This window comes from Bombina bombina, chromosome 6 (genome assembly GCF_027579735.1).
Source record: "Bombina bombina isolate aBomBom1 chromosome 6, aBomBom1.pri, whole genome shotgun sequence".
NCBI classification, from domain to species: domain Eukaryota; kingdom Metazoa; phylum Chordata; class Amphibia; order Anura; family Bombinatoridae; genus Bombina; species Bombina bombina.
Genome location: NC_069504.1, coordinates 829,519,389 through 829,542,635, shown reverse-complemented (window position 1 = coordinate 829,542,635; position 23,247 = coordinate 829,519,389).

Genomic DNA, 23,247 nt, shown 5'->3' with positions numbered 1-23,247 from the left:
GTAGTTTATCAGTCTGATCCCGCCTATTACGGTCAGTCCAGCACCGAAATACCAGGTAATTCCTCTCTGAACAAGGAACACAGCAAACCCAGATGATCGTTTCAGCCATCATTGGGTCTTGTCAGTGAGGTGTAGCCATATTCCTCTAAGCACACTGAGCAAGGAGTCCACATCTGCTTAGAGGAATATGACTACACCTCACTGACGAGGCCCAATGAAGGCCGAAATGATCATCTGGGGGTGCTGTGTCCCTTGTTCAGAGAGGAATTGCCTGGTATTTTGGCACTGGACTGACCGTAATGGGCGGGATCAGACTGATATGCTACAGGAAAGTTCTTCTCTGTGAAAAGCATTACTGGGCTAAAAGAAGCTGCACCCAGGTGGTAAATCACCATAGAACAGGCTAACAATAGTATTGAGCCAGTTGTTCGTTCCTGTGAGTGTGCTCCTCTCTGTGTATATATATATATATATATATATATATATAAGCAAACTGAAGAGAAAGTGGAGAGCATATGATACAATAATAAATGCCAAAGTGTGACACAAATTGCACTGAAACTAAATTTTATTACAACAATTATATTACTGTCTGCACCTACAAAATACGGTGGCTTACATAGAAATTACTTGCACAAAACCTATAATAAAATATAGTTGACCACAAAGTTCATGCATATAGATCTTCAAAGGAATAGTTCTTTAATTTATATTGAGAACTTAGTGCTTGCTGCATTCTCAGATAGTAGTGTATTCACCACCAATGTCCTTACACTCACTGGGCACTTATTGCATTGCACGCTCCAGAGTGGGACAACATAACTAGAACTTTTTCAAATATACCGAAAATCAGTCAGGAGTGTTACCTCCTGATTGATAAACAAGGGAGAATCATACCACATCCATTAAAACCCATCTTCCTTTTCAGTGCAAGTTAGGATTGCAGCTCTTGCTCAAGCATACTTTCAATCCTCTTTCATCTCTGTGCACCTGGATACCTCCGCTCATACAAGGAAGATCTCTTAGATCCTTTATTTGCATTGTAGTGCCTCCTCCTGGTACTGGTCTACTGCAGATTGATGCAAGAACACTTCAACCTCCGGCCGAACGATGGTTAAAACAACATGTCTCAAACAGCGTTTGGCAAGAGGTTGGAGTGTTCTTGCATCAATCTGCAGTAGACTGGTACCGGTCTTGTATGAAATAAAGTGATCTTGTATGGGCAAAGTAATAGGTTACAACAAATGAAAGGATGCTGATGCTGTTGCAGAATTATTTTTATACTTCTCTTTGAAAAAAATGATAATCATGATTTCTATGACGTTTAAATATAATATTTATTTTCCACAGGATTTTAATCATTTGTGTTTTCAAACATATTTGGATTGATTTGAATCCTTTAGAAACACTTATCAACTGATTTATATACAAAAAATCTCCAAATATTATGGACCAGATTATGTGTGACAAAACACATCAAAAACACATTGAAACATACAGTTACACTCCTAATAACTACACCTAATAAAAAGTATTGAAAAAACATATTGCACAAAAAAGTTATAAGGGCTCAAAGAGGTCTCAGGTGTTTGTTAGAATAAAAAAGGCAGCCAAAGAGCTTTAACATAGAGATACATACAAATGTCTAAACATAAATATGTAAATACATATATATTTATTTATGTATACATATGTATTTATGCATTTATATGTGTATATATGCATTTACTTATATACACATATAAACACATAAATATATATATGTATACATACAGTATCTCACAAAAGTGAGTACACCCCTCACATTTGTGTAAATATTTTATTATATCTTTTCATGTGACAACACTGAAGAAATGACACTTTGCTACAATGAAAAGTAGTGAGTGTACAGCCTGTGTAACAGTGAAAATTTGCTGTCCCCTCAAAATAACTCAACACACAGTCATTAATGTCTAAACTGTTGGCAACAAAAGTGAGTAAGCCCCTAAGTGGAAATGTCCAAATTTGGCCCAAAGTGTCAATATTTTGTGTGGTCACCATTATTTTCCAGCACTGCCTTAACCCTCTTGGGCATGGAGTTCACCAGAGCTTCACAGGTTGCCACTGGAGTCCTCTTCCGCTTCTCCATGATGACATCACGGAGCTGGTGGATGTTAGAGACCTTGAGCTCCCCCACCTTTTTTTTGAGCATGTCCCACTGATGCTCAATAGGGTTTAGGTCTGAAGACATGCTTGGCCAGTCTATCACCTTTACCCTCAGCTTCTTTAGCAAGGCAGTGGTCGTCTTGGAGGTGTGTTTGGGGTTGTTATCATGTTGGAATACTGCCCTATGGCCCAGTCTCTGAAGGGAGGGGATCATGCTCTGCTTCAATATGTCACAGTACATGTTGGCATTCATGGTTCCAACAATGAACTGTAGCTCCCCAGTGCTGGCAGCAATCATGCAGGCCCAGACCATGACACTCCCACCACCATGCTTGACTGTAGGCAAGACCCACTTGTCTTTGTACTCCTCACCTGGTTGCAGCCACACACTATTGACACCATCCGAACCAATATTTATGCAATATCCATATTTAATAGAGATTCACTCAGCAGAACATATTCTGCTGAGTGAATAACACTGGAATGTGAAATATTTATATTATCATGTCGGGTTAGCGCAATTCAGAAAATGCGATCGGGTTTGCGCACGATTAGGGTGTTAGTTTTTTTTCCCACTTTCTTTTCTCCATTTACTTCTATGGGGGAATAGGTTAATGCAATCGTGATATTCAAAGTTCAGCTTTTGCATGCATCGGGTTAGAGCACGAGTGAAATGTTTTAACTATTAGCTTGTAATACAAGCGCTATGCGACTCACGCAAAAAGTTTACTTCTAGCAGAGTTAGTACAAGCATTAAATACCTCTCCACTTGTAATCTGGCTCTGTAATATGGATTTTCTGTAAAAAATCATATTTTTCTAAAGGATTTGATTCAACCCCATTGTATAATAATTTGAAAAAGGAATGTTACATAAAAATAATAATCCACTGAAATACAACTAATTTGGATCTGACCTGTGACATCAACAGATGCAAATAAATGCACAACAAGAAATGTTTTTCAAAGTTGGCATACCCTGGGTAGAAAGATAGCATGAAAGGGACAGTCAACTCAAAAAAAAAATATTTTTAAAAAGATAGATAATCCCTTAATTACCCATTCCCCAGTTTTGCATAACCAGCACTGTTATATTAATATACATTTTACCTCTGTGATTACCTTGTATCTAAGCCTTTTATGACAGTCCCCTGATCACATGACTTTTTATTTATTATCTATTGACTTGCATTTTATTCAATTAGTGCAGTGTAGGACACAAGCTACGGGGGTGAGCACAATGGTATCTATATGGCTCACATGAACTAGCACTGTTGTGAAAAGGTAAAAAAAAAGTGATGTGATAAGATGCTGTCTATACAGGCTTAGAGACAGGCAGAAATTTAGTGGTTTAAAGGTTATAAAATATATTAATATAACAATATTGGTTGTGTAGAGCTGGGAAATGGGTAGTATAGGCATTATCTATCTTTTTAAACAATAACAATTTTGCTGTTATCGTTCTACCCAGGGTATGCCAACTTTGAAAAACATTTCTAGGTAGGCTGTTTTCTAAGCTCTTGAAGACCTCCTATAATCTTACTGCATCTTGACAGCTTTTCACAGTTAGACAGTGCTAGTTCATATGTGCCAAATAGATAAACATTGTGCTCACTCCTGTTAAGTTATTTATGAGTCAGCATTGATTGGCTAAAATGCAAGTCTTTCAAAAGAACTGAAATAAGGAGGAAGTCTGCAGAGGCTTAGATACAAGGTTAATTTAACAGTGTTGGTCATGCAAAATGGGGAATAGGTAATAAAGGGATTATCTATCTTTTTAAACAATATAAATGATGGATTAGACAGTCCCTTTAAATAGATGATAGTTCCCCTGAGTCTTTTGCTTGCAAGCAAACAATTTATTTTTAACTTGTAATAGTAGCGCTATTGAATAAACTTAAAGGGAGCGTCTACAATATAATTTTTATTGTTTTAAAAGATAGATAATCCCTTTATTACCCATTACCCAGTTTTGCATAACCAACACAATTATATTAATATACGTTTTACCTCTGTGATTACGTTGTATCTAAGCATCTTCTGACAGCCCCCTGATCACATGACTTTTTATTTATTATCTATTGACTTGCATTTAGTACTGTGTTGTGCTAAATCGTAAATAACTCATCGGGCGTAAACACAATGCTATCTAAATGGCCCATATGAACTAGCACTCTCCTGTTGTGAAAAGCAAATAAAAAAGCATGTGATAAGAGGTTGTCTGTAGTGGCTTACAAACAGGCAGAAATTTAGAGGTTTAAATGTTATTAAGTATATTAATATAACAATGTTGGTTGTGCAAAGCTGGGGAATGGGTAGTAAAGGCATTATCAATCTTTTTAAACAATAACATTTTTAGTGTAGACTGTCCCTTTAAGCACTAATATTTTTGCACTTCACTTGTAATCTAGCCCTTAGTAGGGTTAATTAAACAATGATAAATCATTGCTGCCGGCAATTAAAAAAATGTAGGGAAACATTGCAACAAAGAAATTAAGTATATTCTACTCACTCAGCTCTGCCTTTAATCATTTTATATAAATTGCACACATATAAATTCTATATAAATTGCACACATATAAATTGTTCAAATCAGCCAATAGGATTTTAGTAGTTCTCAACCTATTGGCTGATTTGAATTTGAAGAATCAAATCAGCCAATAGGAATGCAAGGTGCGCCATTTTTAAACGGGTACCTTGCATTCAACTTCAGTGTGCGGTGGTGAAGAAGGAAACTCCACGCAGGATGTCATCACCGGTCCTGGATAGCTCATCTATCTATTTATCTATCTATCTATCTATCTATTATCTATCTGTAAATAATTTCAGAACATCAAGTATACTATTACTTCTAAGACACCTTTGGGGGGCCCAAACTAAATTTTGCACCAGGGCCCTGTGTTGAGTAGGTCTGCTACTGAGTTAAACATTACCAAATTAAACAAATAAAGTATTCTGTTTTATTTTTTTCTGATTCATGAATATACAGTCATAGTGAATTGACATATTTGTTGTGTTATATGGTTATATTAACATAAATTAAAATGAGTTTAATGAATAAGTGACCGGTATCTAAAAATAGTTTTAAAAACAGGGGCACTTTCATTCATTAAACTTTAAAAAGATGCTTATTTTTAAAAATACCTTTGTGTTATGGTAAACATAACGCCGATCCTCCGCCAGCAGCTCCTGCTTTCTTTAGCAGAACTATGACGAATCCGGCTTCCTCTAATCATTGTGTGCCCTCTTTGGCATCCAGCTAGTGAGGCATGCAACGATTTTAGAAAGCCGGATCATCATTAATCTGCTAATGAAAGCAGGAGCTGCGGGCAGAGGATAAGCGTTATGTTTACCATAACGCAAAGGTAAGTATTTAAAAAATAAGTGCCTTTTTAAAGTTTATTGAATTAAAGTGCCCCTGTTTTTAAGAGTATTTTTAGATTATGGGCACTTATTTATTAAACTTTACAATCACTTTAACATATCGGGCCCCATTTAATAAAGCCTGCATGGACAGAGTTCGCTTCAGCAAACCTGTCCACCGGGTATCACAGATATGCTGCCCGCATTTATCATTGCTAACCAGCCGCCCTCTCAACGTCAAAAGGAAAGAACTGGATCGTTGCTGCTGCTGTGTTCATATTCAGCTATACTATTATGACATGTTGTTGATAAAGGCCTGATTTAGGGCCGAAACATCGACTTTTTAAGTATTTCTTCAATAAAGCTTGAATTATATTTTAATTCCTGTAAGTGCCCATCCTTATGAGACTTCTAGGTATATATATACACTGTATAAATAGATAGAGTAAAAATCATAATTCTCTGTCTGTGTCTTTGGTTTGATTTTTTGTGTTCTAAAATGCAAAATCTAATCTATATTTTGTTAAAACAATAGCTATTTCCTTTCTGAATTTAGTACTGTGTTGTATTTATGATGGTACTTTGTATACAAAGTATTTAACAATGAAATAAAATTAACTTTAGGTTGCATGTATAAGCTTTATTCTACAAGCTGTCCTATTTTACAGATGCAAATATACAAATACTCCAAAATCCAAACTATTCTAAAATCCAAAACTTTTCAAGCACCAAGAAGTTTAGATAAAGAATTTTGTCCCTGTAGTCAGAAAATGTGTTAGAGTACGACCCAATAAGGATTTAGATATCTACAGTTTAGATTATGTGATTTGTCTATGCATATACAAATGTTTGTGACATTTAAGAAACATCATTTTCAATACTTTTAACAAATATCCATTTTAATACATATTTTTAGGTAGTGACAGTATTTCTTTTAAAGCCAAACTTCTTTTTTATTTTTATATTATGGAAGATAAGCTATGGAGCTTGTGACATTATATTAAAGATGCATTATAAAACACAAGAGTCACATGAAATCTCTTGAGTTATTGATTGATAAAATGTCTGTGAAAATGAGTTCTTAATGGCTTAATGGGCAAAATAGGTTTTCTAAAGAGGACAATAATATCAATTAGTAAGTTAGTGTTTACTCTCATTTACAAATTGGTTGCAGGTAATGACGTTCTTTAACAGCCATTTACCAAAGATCAGGGCCCACCTTAGGATAAATGGAACCATGAGCAAAATCTCCAAATGCAACCCCCTTGGCCGTTTCCAGGTAGCAGAAAAGATTTAACTTTATGTGACAGATGAGTGATTTTACCTATTGTCTGTCAGCAACAGACAGAGTGTTAATGTAAGACCTTTATGTTGATGACCCAAAAAGATCAATAACTGAACTAAACTTGCTAGTTACACTTAGATCACGTATAATGTCTCCTTTGCACCAGTAAAACATATATAATCATGATTTGATTCCTTTGTGGTAGTAGCATACACAAACGGTGTGTGTATCTGTTATAAGTAAAAATAGCAGTGATGATGATATGACCTTTTGTTCAAGCAATACACATAAAGCTAGTAACCCTCCCTTCACTTGGCTGTCAGTAACAAAGATTAATCAATCAATACTTTTTTTGCCAGCAGCACACAAATAGAAATATAATTTTCCACACATGTAGCAATCATATAACCCAGTTAAATAGCAACACACATAGAGCTGTGATTGGCATTTTCTTCCCACTGTCTGACAGTAACACACATAGAACTATAAATTAGCCCTGTGCTACCAAAAAAAAAATAAAAAAATAGGAATCCGTGTTCTGTAGGTAGCTTTTCGCTTTCAGCTTCAGTCTTCATTATTTGCATTGTGCATTGTACAATAACCATCAAAATGCCTTCAATTACAGTGATGGTCAACCTGGAATGGTTTGTGCCTGGCACCACTGCTGTGCCCCTGCTTTCAAGATTGTCATATTCACACAGGATTCTAAATAAAGTCCACATGGCTGTAAATGTACTCAGAAGTGTGGCACAATCCATATTCTCCTAGGTGCAAATGACGAAGAAGTTATCTAAAAAATAAATAACGAACTTAAAATATGACTGTGACTTTACTGCACATTCTTGTAAGCAATTAACCTACTTAATATTCATGCAGGAGTTTGAGGAGCCCCTTTAGAGGCATATTTCATAATACTCAACCTGAAATGTCAGCAAAATAGATGTTGGGGCTCCAGGTGTATATGAGGAGGTAAAACACTGACTTGGTGTCAACCTTACTTAGTAGATTGCCATACCATGTTTTCTTCATGAATCCAACAACTTCGTTAGATGACGAGGAGCTGACTTTAATTCACTATCAATATCATTAGTAACCAAAGCTCTCTTTAGGAAAGACTAATGGTATAAAACAAAATGTACTCAGATCTTTCATGGGAACCACTATCAGGGGAAAACACACATCATCTTTTTTTCATTGATATTACATAGATGATACTCAAACTGGGGTCTAGTTACCTTGTCCATTTATTCCATGCAATGGTGCATATTACTACAAGCTCACTGGGAGCCCGTTCAAGTTAGGAAAATTAAACCTCTTGATGCTCATTCGCTGTTTCTGAGAGGTGATACTTCTAGCTATATCCAAGAGCAGATAAAACTTCTTTTTGGTAACTACATCCCTTCCCAGTGCCATGCCCAGTTTTGGGGATTCCTCTAGCAGGAAGAGCTCTATAACCTTCAAAGCTTTACAAAAAACAATAAGGATTATGCTAAACGAACCACTAATGCGAAATGCAGACTCCATTCCACAAGGCCTTATTGTTTATTGCAGCGTGTAACAATATCGAAGCATGGTCTGCCAATTTTATTTCTCTAATTAGTGCACACATGTAATTATACATATATGCATATATAATTTTGTGCTGTACAACATCACTGCTATAAGACAGCAGAGTCTAGAAAACCTGATAAGTGAGAAAGCAATTGGTTTTTGTCAATTGGTTTATGTAATAATAAAAAAAGAGAGTTGAGGGATAAATAAAGTGCCAACAATGTTATTCAGACAGCTGTAGTACTTAGCATTAAAGGGACACTGAACCCAATTTTTTTCTTTCATGATTCAGATAGAGCATGACATTTTAAGCAACTTTCTAATTTACTCCTATTAATTTTTCTTTGTTCTTTTGCTATCTTTATTTTAAAAGCAGGAATGTAAATCTTAGCAGCTAGCCCATTTTAGGTTCAGCACCATGGATAGCGCTTGCTTATTGGAGGCTTACATTTACCCACCAAAAAGCAAGCATAACCCAGGCTCTCAACCAAAAATGGACTGGCTCCTATGCATCACATTCCTGCTTTTTAAATAAAGATAGCAAGAGAACAAAGAAAAATAGATAATAGGAGTAAATCAGAAAGTTGCTTAAAATTGCCTGCTCTATCTGAATCATGAAAGGAAAAAAATTGGGTTTAGTGTCCCTTTAAGCAAGCTGCTGAACACAAGAGTATCCAGCTGATATGTAACTATTTTTACTAAAATGTAACAAATGTTGCACAACAGAGAAAGAGCTTTACTCTTGTTAAAAATTAACAAATAAATACAGGTAGCCCTCAGTTTACGCTGGTGTTAGGTTCAAGAAGGAATGGTTGTAAATCAAAACCGTTGTAAATTGAAACCCAGTTTATAATGTAAGTCAATGGGAAGTGAGGGAGTTAGGTTCCAGGCCCCTCTCAAAATTGACATAAGTAACACCTAATACATTATTTTTAAAGCTTTGAAATGAAGACTTTAAATGCTAAACAACATTACAAACCTAATTAAATTATAATACACAACAGACTATGTTTAATGAACAAAAACATTTTTTTACTTGCATTTTTCTGCAAACAGTTCTCTGCATTGTTAGCATGTTAGATAATATTGGGTCTGCACCTATTCTATGCATTTCAATCTGGAGTGATTAGTAGACAGTTAGCCACCCTCACCTCAAGCAGCTGGGCAGGAAGATAATAGGGAAGTGGCTGCTAGATCCTGTTGCTCGATAGCTAAGGGCTGTTCTGTGTACACAGATTAATTTAAGTCTGCTAAGCTTGCATAACTTTGCTGCAACACAAGCGGGCAGCTCCACCTACTGGCTATTTTACATAGTGCACTGCTTTTCAATAGCAGTCACATGACTGAAAAAATAGGTTGTTATTCTGAAACAGTGCAAATTGAACCGGCGTAAACCGAGGGCCACCTGTATAAAGGTGGAGACATACCACACATGCATATCAGATAACTTTATTAGAAATTATAAGGAGCATAAAATAACAGTCAACCACAACACAGATTAAAAATAGCTTGAACACAGGGTGTCTAGTAAAAAGAGTCTCCACAATTATAATGAGTAAACGGTCAGATTATTGCAATGAATGATGCTAAGTGGGAGGATTGCTAAATACTGACTAATACCCAAACATCAAGAGGTTAAATAGTGCGTAGTGTACCCACAAATTGTAAACACAGCTGATACTTAAAAAAAGCTCCTTCTATACAGGGAGCTTGATTACATTTAATCTGACTAATAAGGTAAATAAAATATTAGTACCAAAAGGAGACTTCTAATTGTAATTTATAACATCCTGGTGAGCGACATAAAAAGAAGGACTATGCCCACAGTGAGAGTGCCCTCTCGCTATAGAAGGATTTTTTTTTTTGAGTATCAGCTGTGCTTAAAATTTGTGGTTACGCTACTCACTATTTAACCTCTTCATGTTTGCGTATTAGTCGGTATTAAGCCATCCTTCCACTAGAGATTTTCTAGATGCCATTGTGCTCGCAAACGTTGCATTTTTTTAGTCCTGTGCCAGGCACCTCTATTCATTACTGTAGTACACTCTAAAACATGGTAGTGCTAACTGCTTTGAACTTGCAAGGCAGTCTCATTTTTTACATATCCAGTGATTCACCTAGGAGAGGGAGAGGTGTAAAGGAGGGGGGTAGACTAGAAATATTCATTTAAAAACAAGGTTTAAAACCAGTACGACCCTACACACTTTTTAGGTTCATATTTGCAAGCACTCCAAACTATAATAATCTAAATTCAACCCTGCAAACTGCTATCATTCCCTTTAATCTTTAAGGCCTTATCTCATTTGGTAGTGAGCACTATTGTGACGGCACATGGCACAAATTTAATGTAATTATTTAAATAACTAGTATGTTTGAAAATATGTTGCTGAAAAGCAAAAAGTATCCAAAGTGATGCAGGTCTCATGCAGGACTCAACCACAACACCCACTATCCCTTAAGGACCAGCGGAATCCTATCCGGCAGGGCTGAACCAGTATAGCCAACACAAACAATCATGCTACTGGGGTTTATCACGTTAAAAATAGCTTTAATTAAATATACTAAAGATTTGCATGATCTCTTTTTCAATAAAAGCTGTTTTTATTCTTATTAACCCCGTACCAATATTGTTTTTTGAAATAAGTAAAAATAAACTTTTTTTATATTCTATAAGAAAAAAAGGACAAACACAAGGAATTCCTTAATTTATGCCTTTGCAGACATTTATGAAGCAATAGCAAAGATTACACATTTAACTGTAACAATTTAAAGTGAAGGTAAACTTTGGTGAATGAAAGCCTGTTTTTTAAAAATACTATTAAAAACAGAGATGCAAAGATTTGTTGCGGCTACAGGGCTACAAACCTACTGGTTCCCAAGTAACGAAGCAGGGGACAGTACAAGTAAGTAAAAGTAAAAAAGGCTTTATTGTGTGCACTTAAAAACAAAAAGAGCCGTAGCTCTAGACAAAAGCATACACTGGCAAAAAGGGGTAACAGTGCAGCACAGCAGACATGTTTCGTGTGTCTCCAGCACACTTGTTCACTGCTAACTGCTAAAACAGGGTCACTTTCATTCATCAAAGTTTACAAAGCAGCCGTTTTGATTAAAAACTTTCCTTTTTTTCTTTTCACAGCCAGAGCAGCTTCCCCCTCCTGGAAATCCTCTCTTCACACGTCAGCAATGACTAATCCGGCTTCCTCCAATCATGGCTTTCCCCCCAGGGTAGTCATTGGCTGAGGCCATGCTGTGATTGGAGAAAGCCGGATTAGTCATTGCTGACGTATGAAGAGAGGATTTCCAGGAGGGGGAATCTGCTCTGGCTGTGAAAAGAAAAAAAGGAAAGTTTTTAATCAAAACGGCTGCTTTGTAAACTTTGATGAATGAAAATGCCCCTGTATTTAATAGTATGTTTCAAAAACGGGCTTTCATTCATCAAAGTTTACCTTCACTTTAAATTCCACATACAATACTATAAAATATGAAATATAGTGTCTAAAATTAAGAAAATGTTTAAAACAATGTAAGATGAGATTTATTCGCATAAGAGTTTATATTTCTTAATTTGTAATATTGCACTTCAGGGGAAAATAATTTTTTTCTATGACATACAAAAATGTCTAAAATAAAAAAAATGCTTTTCATTTTTTTAACCCCTTAAGGACCAGCGACATACCCTGTATGTCGCTGGCCTTTTTTTGGGGCTTGATTGTTTTATAGCGTGGTCTTGCCACCAGCGTTGAGACTGCTCTATTCCACAAAGCCTGCTGGAAGGAGGGCATTAATAGCGTGTTCTTGCTAGACTTGTGCTATTATGTCCTGAAAAAAACCTTAACGACCAGTCACATACAGGGTACATTGTGGTCATTAAGGGGTTAATTACTTGTACTGTAGAAATGTAGAGAATGCCCATAAGCTAGGTTAAGATCTCATAATGAAATTTTTTCCTTTATGAATTCTGCAAGAGACCTCCAAAAAATAAAAAAAAACCTGATTTCATATTGCCAGCTCTAATTTAAAAAAAAATAAAAAAATAAAAAAAAATATATATATATATTCATTAAATTTGGGCCAGTGTTGCCGTGTTTGACTTTTCAGACACAATAGCATGTAGATGTATGTTCAGAATGTGATAACAACTAAAAAAAAATAGCAAGTGACCAACAGTTCTTTGTTTAGAAATATTTTTTTGTAAAAGGAATAACCCTGTATGAAAGAAATTGAAGAAGGGGAAATTGATCCCATTTGGAAGGGATGGAGGAGTCAAGTATAGGGCAAGAGGATGGGCTGAAGGGTGGCTTAAAAAGTGATGAGAGGAGGTTACGGTCTTTTTCACCTGGAGCTAAACACCACATGATGCCCCCACCCACCCTCCGTGTTTTAGTGGTTTATCAGGGCAAACTCTACTGATGGGGTTTTAAGAATTTTCTAATATTGTTATTTAATTATTAAGTTAATAAAATAAGCTGCAGATTTTTCATACCATACATAAGTTTTCTGTGTTTTTTTGTTATATTTGGGGTTATGTACACTGAATTTTACAATGCAGGGTCAAGAGACTAACAAAAGGTGAGTTCTGCAATTAAACAGGGCGTAAGCAGCCAAACAGCTAAAAAAAGTAATCATGCAAGAAACAACTTGTCAGTAGAGATGGACGAATGTGCTGATAGTGTAATTCGTTTGTAGAATGATTAGTCATGTGGACATTGGTTTTGAAAAATCGAATGTTGATAAGAATGAAAATCCATTAAAATTCAGCAATCAAATGTTATTTCTGTTTTTTGAATGTTACTTTAGTTTTCGAATGTTCATGATTAGAATTCTATTTAACATATACTATTCAGAAGTCAATAGTTCATGTGGTAGGGAATTTAGTGACTTGATTAATAATAGAAAAAAATATATCAATTTGAATGTTTCTATTTCGAATATTGTATAATTTTAATATTTTATTGAAAGAAAGTATTAGAAATGCTATAACAAATATACTGGTTTGAATTTTTCGAATTCGAATATTGCATAATTCGAATTAAATTATTAGAAAAATTAAAATCGAATATTACATTTAAAGAAAGCATTAGAAATAATATTACATTAAATGAATGTTAGAATATTGTACAAACATTCCAAATTCAAAACAAACGTATGTGTTAAAATAAGTTAATTTTTCGAATGTTCTGAAACATTCACTCATCCCTGCTTGTCAGACATTGAAACAGATGAGGTAGCTGCAGATGGTCTTAAAATGTTCACTTCCTGTCATGTGAAAAACCAGGAACTGTAGTTTGAGAGGACAGACAGGAAACTGTACAAATGAGGATACAAATTTGTATTTTTTGTCTTGTTTCAGTTTATTCTTTTACTTTGTGTTCCATACTGTGGGTTAGACAAGTATGTTGAGCAGAATAATGAATTATTCCAAAAGACTAACGGCTAGATTTAGAGTTCGGCGGTAGCCGTCAAAACCAGCGTTAGAGGCTCCTAACGCTGGTTTTGGCCGGCCGCTGGTATTTGGAGTCAGTGATTAAAGGGTCTAACGCTCACTTTACAGCCGCGACTTTTCCATACCGCAGATCCCCCTACGCCATTTGCGTAGCCTATCTTTTCAATGGGATCTTTCTAACGCTGGTATTTAGAGTCGTTTCTGCAGTGAGCGTTAGAGCTCTAACGACAAGATTCCAGCCGCCTGAAAAAAGCAGGAGTTAAGAGCTTTCTGGCTAACGCCGGTTTATAAAGCTCTTAACTACTGTACCCTAAACTACACTAACACCCATAAACTACCTATGTACCCCTAAACCGAGGTCCCCCCACATCGCCGCCACTCGATTAAAATTTTTAACCCCTAATCTGCCGACCGCCACCTACGTTATACTTATGTACCCCTAATCTGCTGCCCCTAACCCCGCCGACCCCTATATTATATTTATTAACCCCTAACTTGCCCCCCACAACGTCGCCGCAAGCTACTTAAAATAATTAACCCCTAATCTTCCGACCGCAAATCGCCGCCACCTACGTTATCCCTATGTACCCCTAATCTTCTGCCCCTAACATCGCCGACCCCTATGTTATATTTATTAACCCCTAATCTGCCCCCCACAACGTCGCCGACACCTACCTACACTTATTAACCCCTAATCTGCCGAGCGGACCTGAGCGCTACTATAATAAAGTTATTAACCCCTAATCCGCCTCACTAACCCTATCATAAATAGTATTAACCCCTAATCTGCCCTCCCTAACATCGCCGACACCTACCTTCAATTATTAACCCCTAATCTGCCGACCGGAGCTCACCGCTATTCTAATAAATGTATTAACCCCTAAAGCTAAGTCTAACCCTAACACTAACACCCCCCTAAGTTAAATATAATTTTTATCTAACGAAATAAATTAACTCTTATTAAATAACTTATTCCTATTTAAAGCTAAATACTTACCTGTAAAATAAACCCTAATATAGCTACAATATAAATTATAATTACATTGTAGCTATTTTAGGATTAATATTTATTTTACAGGTAACTTTGTATTTATTTTAACCAGGTACAATAGCTATTAAATAGTTAAGAACTATTTAATAGTTACCTAGTTAAAATAATTACAAATTTACCTGTAAAATAAATCCTAACCTAAGATATAATTAAACCTAACACTACCCTATCAATAAAATAATTAAATAAACTACCTACAATTACCTACAATTAACCTAACACTACACTATCAATAAATTAATTAAACACAATTCCTACAAATAAATACAATTAAATAAACTATCTAAAGTACAAAAAATAAAAAAGAACTAAGTTACAGAAAATAAAAAAATATTTACAAACATAAGAAAAAGATTACAACAATTTTAAACTAATTACACCTACTCTAAGCCCCCTAATAAAATAACAAAGACCCCCAAAATAAAAAATTCCCTACCCTATTCTAAATTTAAAAAGTTACAAGCTCTTTTACCTTACCAGCCCTGAACAGGGCCCTTTGCGGGGCATGCCCCAAGAAGTTCAGCTCTTTTGCCTGTAAAAGAAAACATACAATCCCCCCCCCCCCAACATTACAACCCACCACCCACATACCCCTAATCTAACCCAAACCCCCCTTAAATAAACCTAACACTAAGCCCCTGATGATCTTCCTACCTTGTCTTCACCATGCCAGGTTCACCGATCCGTCCTGGCTCCAAGATCTTCATCCAACCCAAGCGGGGGCTAGACATCCACTGAAGAAGTCCAGAAGAGGGTCCAAAGTCTTCCTCCTATCCGGCAAGAAGAGGACATCCGGACCGGCAAACATCTTCTCCAAGCGGCATCTTCTATGTTCTTCCATCCGATGACGACCAGCTCCATCTTGAAGACCTCCAGCGCGGATCCATCCTCTTCTTCCGACGACTAGACGACGAATGACGGTTCCTTTAAGGGACGTCATCCAAGATGGCGTCCCTCGAATTCCGATTGGCTGATAGGATTCTATCAGCCAATCGGAATTAAGGTAGGAATTTTCTGATTGGCTGATGGAATCAGCCAATCAGAATCAAGTTCAATCCGATTGGCTGATCCAATCAGCCAATCAGATTGAGCTCGCATTCTATTGGCTGTTCCGATCAGCCAATACAATGCGAGCTCAATCTGATTGGCTGATTGGATCAGCCAATCGGATTGAACTTGATTCTGATTGGCTGATTCCATCAGCCAATCAGAAAATTCCTACCTTAATTCCGATTGGCTGATAGAATCCTATCAGCCAATCGGAATTCGAGGGACGCCATCTTGGATGACGTCCCTTAAAGGAACCGTCATTCGTCGTCTAGTCGTCGGAAGAAGAGGATGGATCCGCGCTGGAGGTCTTCAAGATGGAGCCGGTCGTCATCGGATGGAAGAACATAGAAGATGCCGCTTGGAGAAGATGTTTGCCGGTCCGGATGTCCTCTTCTTGCCGGATAGGAGGAAGACTTTGGACCCTCTTCTGGACTTCTTCAGTGGATGTCTAGCCCCCGCTTGGGTTGGATGAAGATCTTGGAGCCAGGACGGATCGGTGAACCTGGCATGGTGAAGACAAGGTAGGAAGATCATCAGGGGCTTAGTGTTAGGTTTATTTAAGGGGGGTTTGGGTTAGATTAGGGGTATGTGGGTGGTGGGTTGTAATGTTGGGGGGGGGGGGGATTGTATGTTTTCTTTTACAGGCAAAAGAGCTGAACTTCTTGGGGCATGCCCCGCAAAGGGCCCTGTTCAGGGCTGGTAAGGTAAAAGAGCTTGTAACTTTTTAAATTTAGAATAGGGTAGGGAATTTTTTATTTTGGGGGTCTTTGTTATTTTATTAGGGGGCTTAGAGTAGGTGTAATTAGTTTAAAATTGTTGTAATCTTTTTCTTATGTTTGTAAATATTTTTTTATTTTCTGTAACTTAGTTCTTTTTTATTTTTTGTACTTTAGATAGTTTATTTAATTGTATTTATTTGTAGCAATTGTGTTTAATTAATTTATTGATAGTGTAGTGTTAGGTTAATTGTAGGTAATTGTAGGTAGTTTATTTAATTATTTTATTGATAGGGTAGTGTTAGGTTTAATTATATCTTAGGTTAGGATTTATTTTACAGGTAAATTTGTAATTATTTTAACTAGGTAACTATTAAATAGTTCTTAACTATTTAATAGCTATTGTACCTGGTTAAAATAAATACAAAGTTACCTGTAAAATAAATATTAATCCTAAAATAGCTATAATATAAATGTAATTTATATTGTAGCTATATTAGGATTTATTTTACAGGTAAGTATTTAGCTTTAAATAGGAATCATTTATTTAATAAGAGTTAATTTATTTCGTTAGATAAAAATTAAATTTAACTTAGGGGGGTGTTAGTGTTAGGGTTAGAATTAGCTTTAGGGGTTAATACATTTATTAGAATAGCGGTGAGCTCCGGTCGGCAGATTAGGGGTTAATAATTGAAGGTAGGTGTCTGCGATGTTAGGGAGGGCAGATTAGGGGTTAATACTATTTATGATAGGGTTAGTGAGGCGGATTAGGGGTTAATAACTTTATTATAGTAGCGCTCAGGTCCGCTCGGCAGATTAGGGGTTAATAAGTGTAGGTAGGTGTCGGCGACGTTGTGGGGGGCAGATTAGGGGTTAATAAATATAACATAGGGGTCGGCGATGTTAGGGCAGCAGATTAGGGGTACATAGGGATAACGTAGGTGGCGGCGGTTTACGGAGCGGCAGATTAGGGGTTAAAAGTGTAATGCAGGGGTCAGCGATAGCGGGGGCGGCAGATTAGGGGTTAATAAGTGTAAGGCTAGGGGTGTTTAGACTCGGGGTACATGTTAGAGTGTTAGGTGCAGACTTAGGAAGTGTTTCCCCATAGGAAACAATGGGGCTGCGTTAGGAGCTGAACGCTGCTTTTTTGCAGGTGTTAGGTTTTTTTTCAGCTCAAACAGCCCCATTGTTTCCTATGGGAGAATCGTGCACGAGCACGTTTTTGAGGCCGGCCGCGTCCGTAAGCAACTCTGGTATCGAGAGTTGCATTTGCGCTAAATATGCCCTACGCTCCTTTTTTGGAGCCTAACGCAGCATTTGTTTGAACTCTCGATACCAGAGTTAAATTTATGGTGCGGCCAGAAAAAAACCCGCGGAGCGTTAACAGCCCTTTTACCGCCGAACTCTAAATCTAGCCGCAAGAAACTGAATCTGAATTAGTGCCACTGAGAGCAGAAGTGACTTTTGTAAGCTTTATAGGCCTGCACAGTCCACAGTTTGCAACAATATTGAGCGCATGAAGAATTAGAGGGAAAATGTTTTTTTATGCTATTGTTCAAACTGCAGCAGCTAGCAGATACTAAGGGAATAAATTGGGTTGCAAGTTGCATATTTTCAGCTTGCTCAGTGCAAAATATTGATTGATCAAAATATACATTTATAATAATTTATTAGCAGTAGTAAATACATTATGGGCCAGAATCCAAGTAGAGCACTAAACATCGCTTTGATTAAAGAAATATTTGCACTCCACTGTGTGATACCAGCGCACAATAATGTGCGCTGGCATTACAAGTTTTCAGCAATGCTAAATCGACCTCACATTCACATCGCTGTGAAGCATTGCGCTAACGAGAGCACGCTTTCATACTCTCCTATGGGATACTCGTTCTGATGCCGTCAGAGAGAGCATCAGAACTTCAGCGCCAGCGAAGGTGCTAAGTTGTGCAGTGATGGCAGCAAATATAAATATATATGTATATGCTGATATATACAGACATCCCAACTCTGCCTGAAGTTCAGGGAGTCTCCCTGATTGTAATAGCGGCTCCCTGATGCCAGCAAATGGAATGCAATCTCCCTGAAACTCCAAGTACCATGATCCAATGTGGCCCAAATCTGGGAAAGTGTTTCTTTAAGGAATGCCTTTAGTTGCTGGGACATTATAGAACCCTCAAAGCATGCATCAGTAAAGAAAAAGCCCCCACTGATTTTAATAAAATAAAACACAAATACTACCTTATTTACTGCACTTAATTAAACTTCATATTCTAAATTATTTAAGCATTCAACAAGCGTACGATCACTGGAAAATAAGTTGTTGTATGTGGTTGTGCAATAAAGCTACTTTTTTTTAATGTGTCTTTAGTGGGAAGCTACTTTAATGATAAGTCTCTATCTTATTTAGGGTTTCAAGGTGTCCAATATATAACTGGGAAGGGGGGCGGTGCAGTAGCGGGTGAAGCCACCTCCCTGAAATGAGTTTTTGCAGGTTGGGATGTCTGTATATATATAAATATATTTATGTGTTAATATATGTATATACACATATTTACACATAAAGAAGATATATGTATATAAGCATATATATTTACTGGGAACACACAGTTCCCATAGACCGCAATGTAAAGGCACTTTTCACTGCCGTTTTTTTTTTAACACCCCACTCCCACCAACTTTAACCCCAAAATACTTCCTAGTACAGTGATTTTATTAAAAAACAAAGATGCTGCCATCTTTATTTTTTAATAAACTACAATAGACAGTAATTTGGGGCCATTTGGGGCAGATTTATAAAATTAACCAGAGATCTGAGCTCGCAGTAGCAATAATCAGCCACTTGTAATAGCTGATTAATTATTGTGTGCCTGAAAACGGGCAAATTTTCCTGTTTGCGCGCGTGCAATAATTTAGCTCTCCACTTTTAATCTAAATCACAGCTTTCCCCCCAGGGTAGTCATTGCCTGAGACCATGCTGTGATTGGAGGAAGCAGAATTAGTCATTGTTGACGTGTGAATAGAGGATCTCTAGGTGGGGGAAGCTGCTCTAGCTGTGAAAAGTAAAAAAGGTTGTTTTTTTTAACAAAACGGCTGCTTTATAAACTTTGATGAAGGAAAAGTGCCCCTGTTTTTTAATAGTATTTTTAAAAAATGGGCTTTCATTCACCAAAGTTCCCTTCACTTTAAGTTTCCCTTCAATAGACCAGTAAGTAATTAAAGGGATACTGAACCCAACTTTTTTCTTTTGTGATTCAGATAGAGCATGCAATTTTTTTTTTTTTTTACTTTTATTTGTAATCCAAGAAAAGGTCAAAAAAACTAAACAAATATAAACAGCTTTGAACATATAGGATCATCCGTAAATTATACACAAGTTCATTCTTATAATACTGTATTTAGCTATGCATACAGATATATTTTAGCTAATCTACATATTGATATATCACATTCAACTTACTTATTAACATTACTTGGAGTTTTTAATTTTTCACCCCCCCCCCTCCTGAACCCTCCCCCAAACCCATACCCCTCCCGTGCGGAGAAGCAGCTCATCAAGGAAGAGAAAAAAAAAAAAAAAAAAAGGGTGGGAAAAGGAAAAGAAATCAGCTTAGATGCTAGCTCTCTTTTAATATTTACCAGTTTCCTAATAAAACAATTTCTGTGTTTCTGAAAGGAAAGATTATATGGTTCATTTCAGATTCGGGAAAAATTCTCAAAAAAACCGCCCATTTATCAAAAAATCTTTTAATGTCTTGCTCATTATTTATATCTGCATTTCTTTGATCTAAAATACATTGCTTTTTCATGCAGTTTTTTATCTCAGAGATACTTGGGATTGCGCAGCTTTTCCACTTTTTGCAAATTAAATATCTAGTAGCAAGGATGACAGAGATTACCACTTTCTCATCGCTCTGCCTACCAGATTCTTTAAGACAAAATATTATCTGATACAATGTGAGTGAAAGATTAGCTATTTTGAGCACATTCTTGAACCAGTATTCCACCCTGGCCCATAAGTTTTTAATCTTTGGACAGTGCCAGAACATATGGATTAGGTCAGCTGCCTGAAGTGAACATTTTGGACATTTGCAAAATCCCATGTTGGCACACTTGAGCCCTCTCTTAGGGGTAAAATATGCCCCATGTAAGAGTTTGACGTGTGCCTCTCTCCAGGTTGCAGATAGTGTTACTTGCGAAATTTTCTTAATTGATAATTGAATAGTGTTTATTTCAATATTGTTTTGTGGAATTAATTCATTCCAATAAGCGACCAAGTTTGCCCGTATCGAGACTCCTTTATTTATGCTCAAAAGATGATAACACGGTGCAATTGACATATGACCATTTCTTGTCAAAGCTAGCCAGTTCTCCAATGTGCCCAGTCCCCATTCCCAGCCCACTTTTTTAACCAAATCTTGGACAAAATGCCTTAATTGCAGATATGCAAAAAAGTCCTTATTAGACAGATCAAAGTCTATTTTTAAGTTCTGAAATGGATTTAATACATTTCCTTTCTTTATCTATAATTTGAAGTACCTTTGTTAGTCCAGCCGTATGCCATTTTCTAAAAACTTCTGAGTCTAAGCCTGCTTGAAAAGTAGGGTTGCCTATTATGGGTAAGATACAGGAAGCTCTATTATTAATTGATAAGGAAAACGCTATCTTATGCCAGACTTTGAGTGGATTGAAAATAGTTTTAAGTTTTTTAATTTCTGCTGGAACTTCTTTAGGCTCTAAGTGTACTAATGCTGCTAAGGAGTATGGGTGACATACACTAGACTCAAGATCATTGTTCAGTACATAGTTATTAACCGAGATCCAATCCACTACATTTCGTGCTAAGAAGGAAAGGTTATAAAACCTTATGTCAGGTAAAGCAAGACCTCCACTTTCTCTTGGTAGCAAAAGCTTCATAAGAGAGATCTTTGACCTTTTGTTTTGCCAAAGGAACTGAGTAAGAGAGGTGTTAATCGATCGGATATCCTTTCCTAAGAGAATTATTGGTGTATTTTGAAGTATGTACAGTAATTTTGGAAGGAGAACCATTTTGAAGAGGGCTATCCTGCCAGAAAGTGATAATGGGAGTTTTTGCCAGGTCAAAAGTTTTTCCTTAATTGTTTTTACTACCGGGGGAATATTCAAAGCATATAGGTCCGATATTTTTATCGGGATGTGAATCCCTAAATATTTAAAGGAATCTGTTACTTGATGGAAAGGAGTATTCAAGATGGAGGTATTATTTTTCCTGAGCCAGTATATCTCTGACTTAGCCATGTTGACTTTATAGCCAGAGAATGAGCCAAATTGCTCCAATATCTGAAAAAGTTTTGGTAAATTCATTTTAGTGTTTGCCAAGTAAAGCAGCAGGTCGTCTGCATATAGACCGATTTTTATTTCAGTGCTACGAATTTTTATACCTTCTAAAAGATGGCGAATTTTAATTGCCAGAGGCTCTATAGAAATATTAAATAAGAGCGGGGAGAGAGGGCAGCCCTGCCTTGTTCCTCTACCCAAAGAGATAGGAGGGGAGATGGTGTTATTTACTATTAATTTTGTAGATGGCTGATTATAGAGATTTCCAACGAATTCAAAAAAGTTCCCCCTAATACCAAATTGCCTTAATGATGTTTTAATATGTTCATAATATACGGAGTCAAAGGCTTTTTCAGCATCGATGGAGATAATGGCAAGATCAGGTAGGCCCTCCCCCCCGCTGTATTGGTGAGAAGTAGCCTCGAAGTATTCTATCACAAGCAATGCTTCTCTTATTTTCGCAGCTGAATTACGGTTATTTAAAAAGCCTGCTTGATCAGTGTGTATGATTTCTGAAAGTATCCCTTGGAGTCTATATGCTAGAATCGCAGTGAGAATTTTATAGTCGGAATTTAGGAGGGCAATTGGTCTATAAGATTCTTTGAAGGACGGGTCCTTTCCACTTTTTAATATCAAGGTTGTATATGAGCTAGAAAATGAAGAAGGAATCAAATTACCATTTGCAAAGAAACTGTTGAAAAGACTGCAGAGATGTGGGGTAGCTTCACTAGACAAGATCTTATAAAACTCACTAGGGAGACCATCTGGGCCTGCTGCCTTATTTAGGGAAAGCTCAGATATTGTTTTTTCTATTTCCTCTATGGAGATGGGGGCATTTAAATTATTAGACATTTCTAATGTAATTGTGGGGTGTTTGAGGTCCCTCCAGAAATCTAAAGATTTCTGTGAGTCACTTGTTTTATATGAATACAGCTCTTGATAATACTCAAAAAATGTATTTAGAATGTCATCCGAGTTTGAGATTTGTAACCCTTTTTCTTGCAAACTATCTATTACAGGTTGTTTTTTCTCATTTTTAATTAATTTGGCTAACATCTTACCCGACTTATTCCCAAATCTATATAGCTTGGCTTCCATTCTTAATTCTCTTTGCGTTTCTTGTGACAATATAAAAGTATCCCTTTCATTTTTTGCTTTAACATATTTCGTCCAGTTTAATGGAGTTTTATCAAGAAGATATTGGTTATAAGCATTAGTCAAACATTGGCATGATTCTCTTTCTCTGCGTCTAATTTTCTTTTGTAAGGCAATACTATATGACAATATTTCCCCTCTCATTACTGCCTTCGCAGTGTCCCAAAACAATTCAGG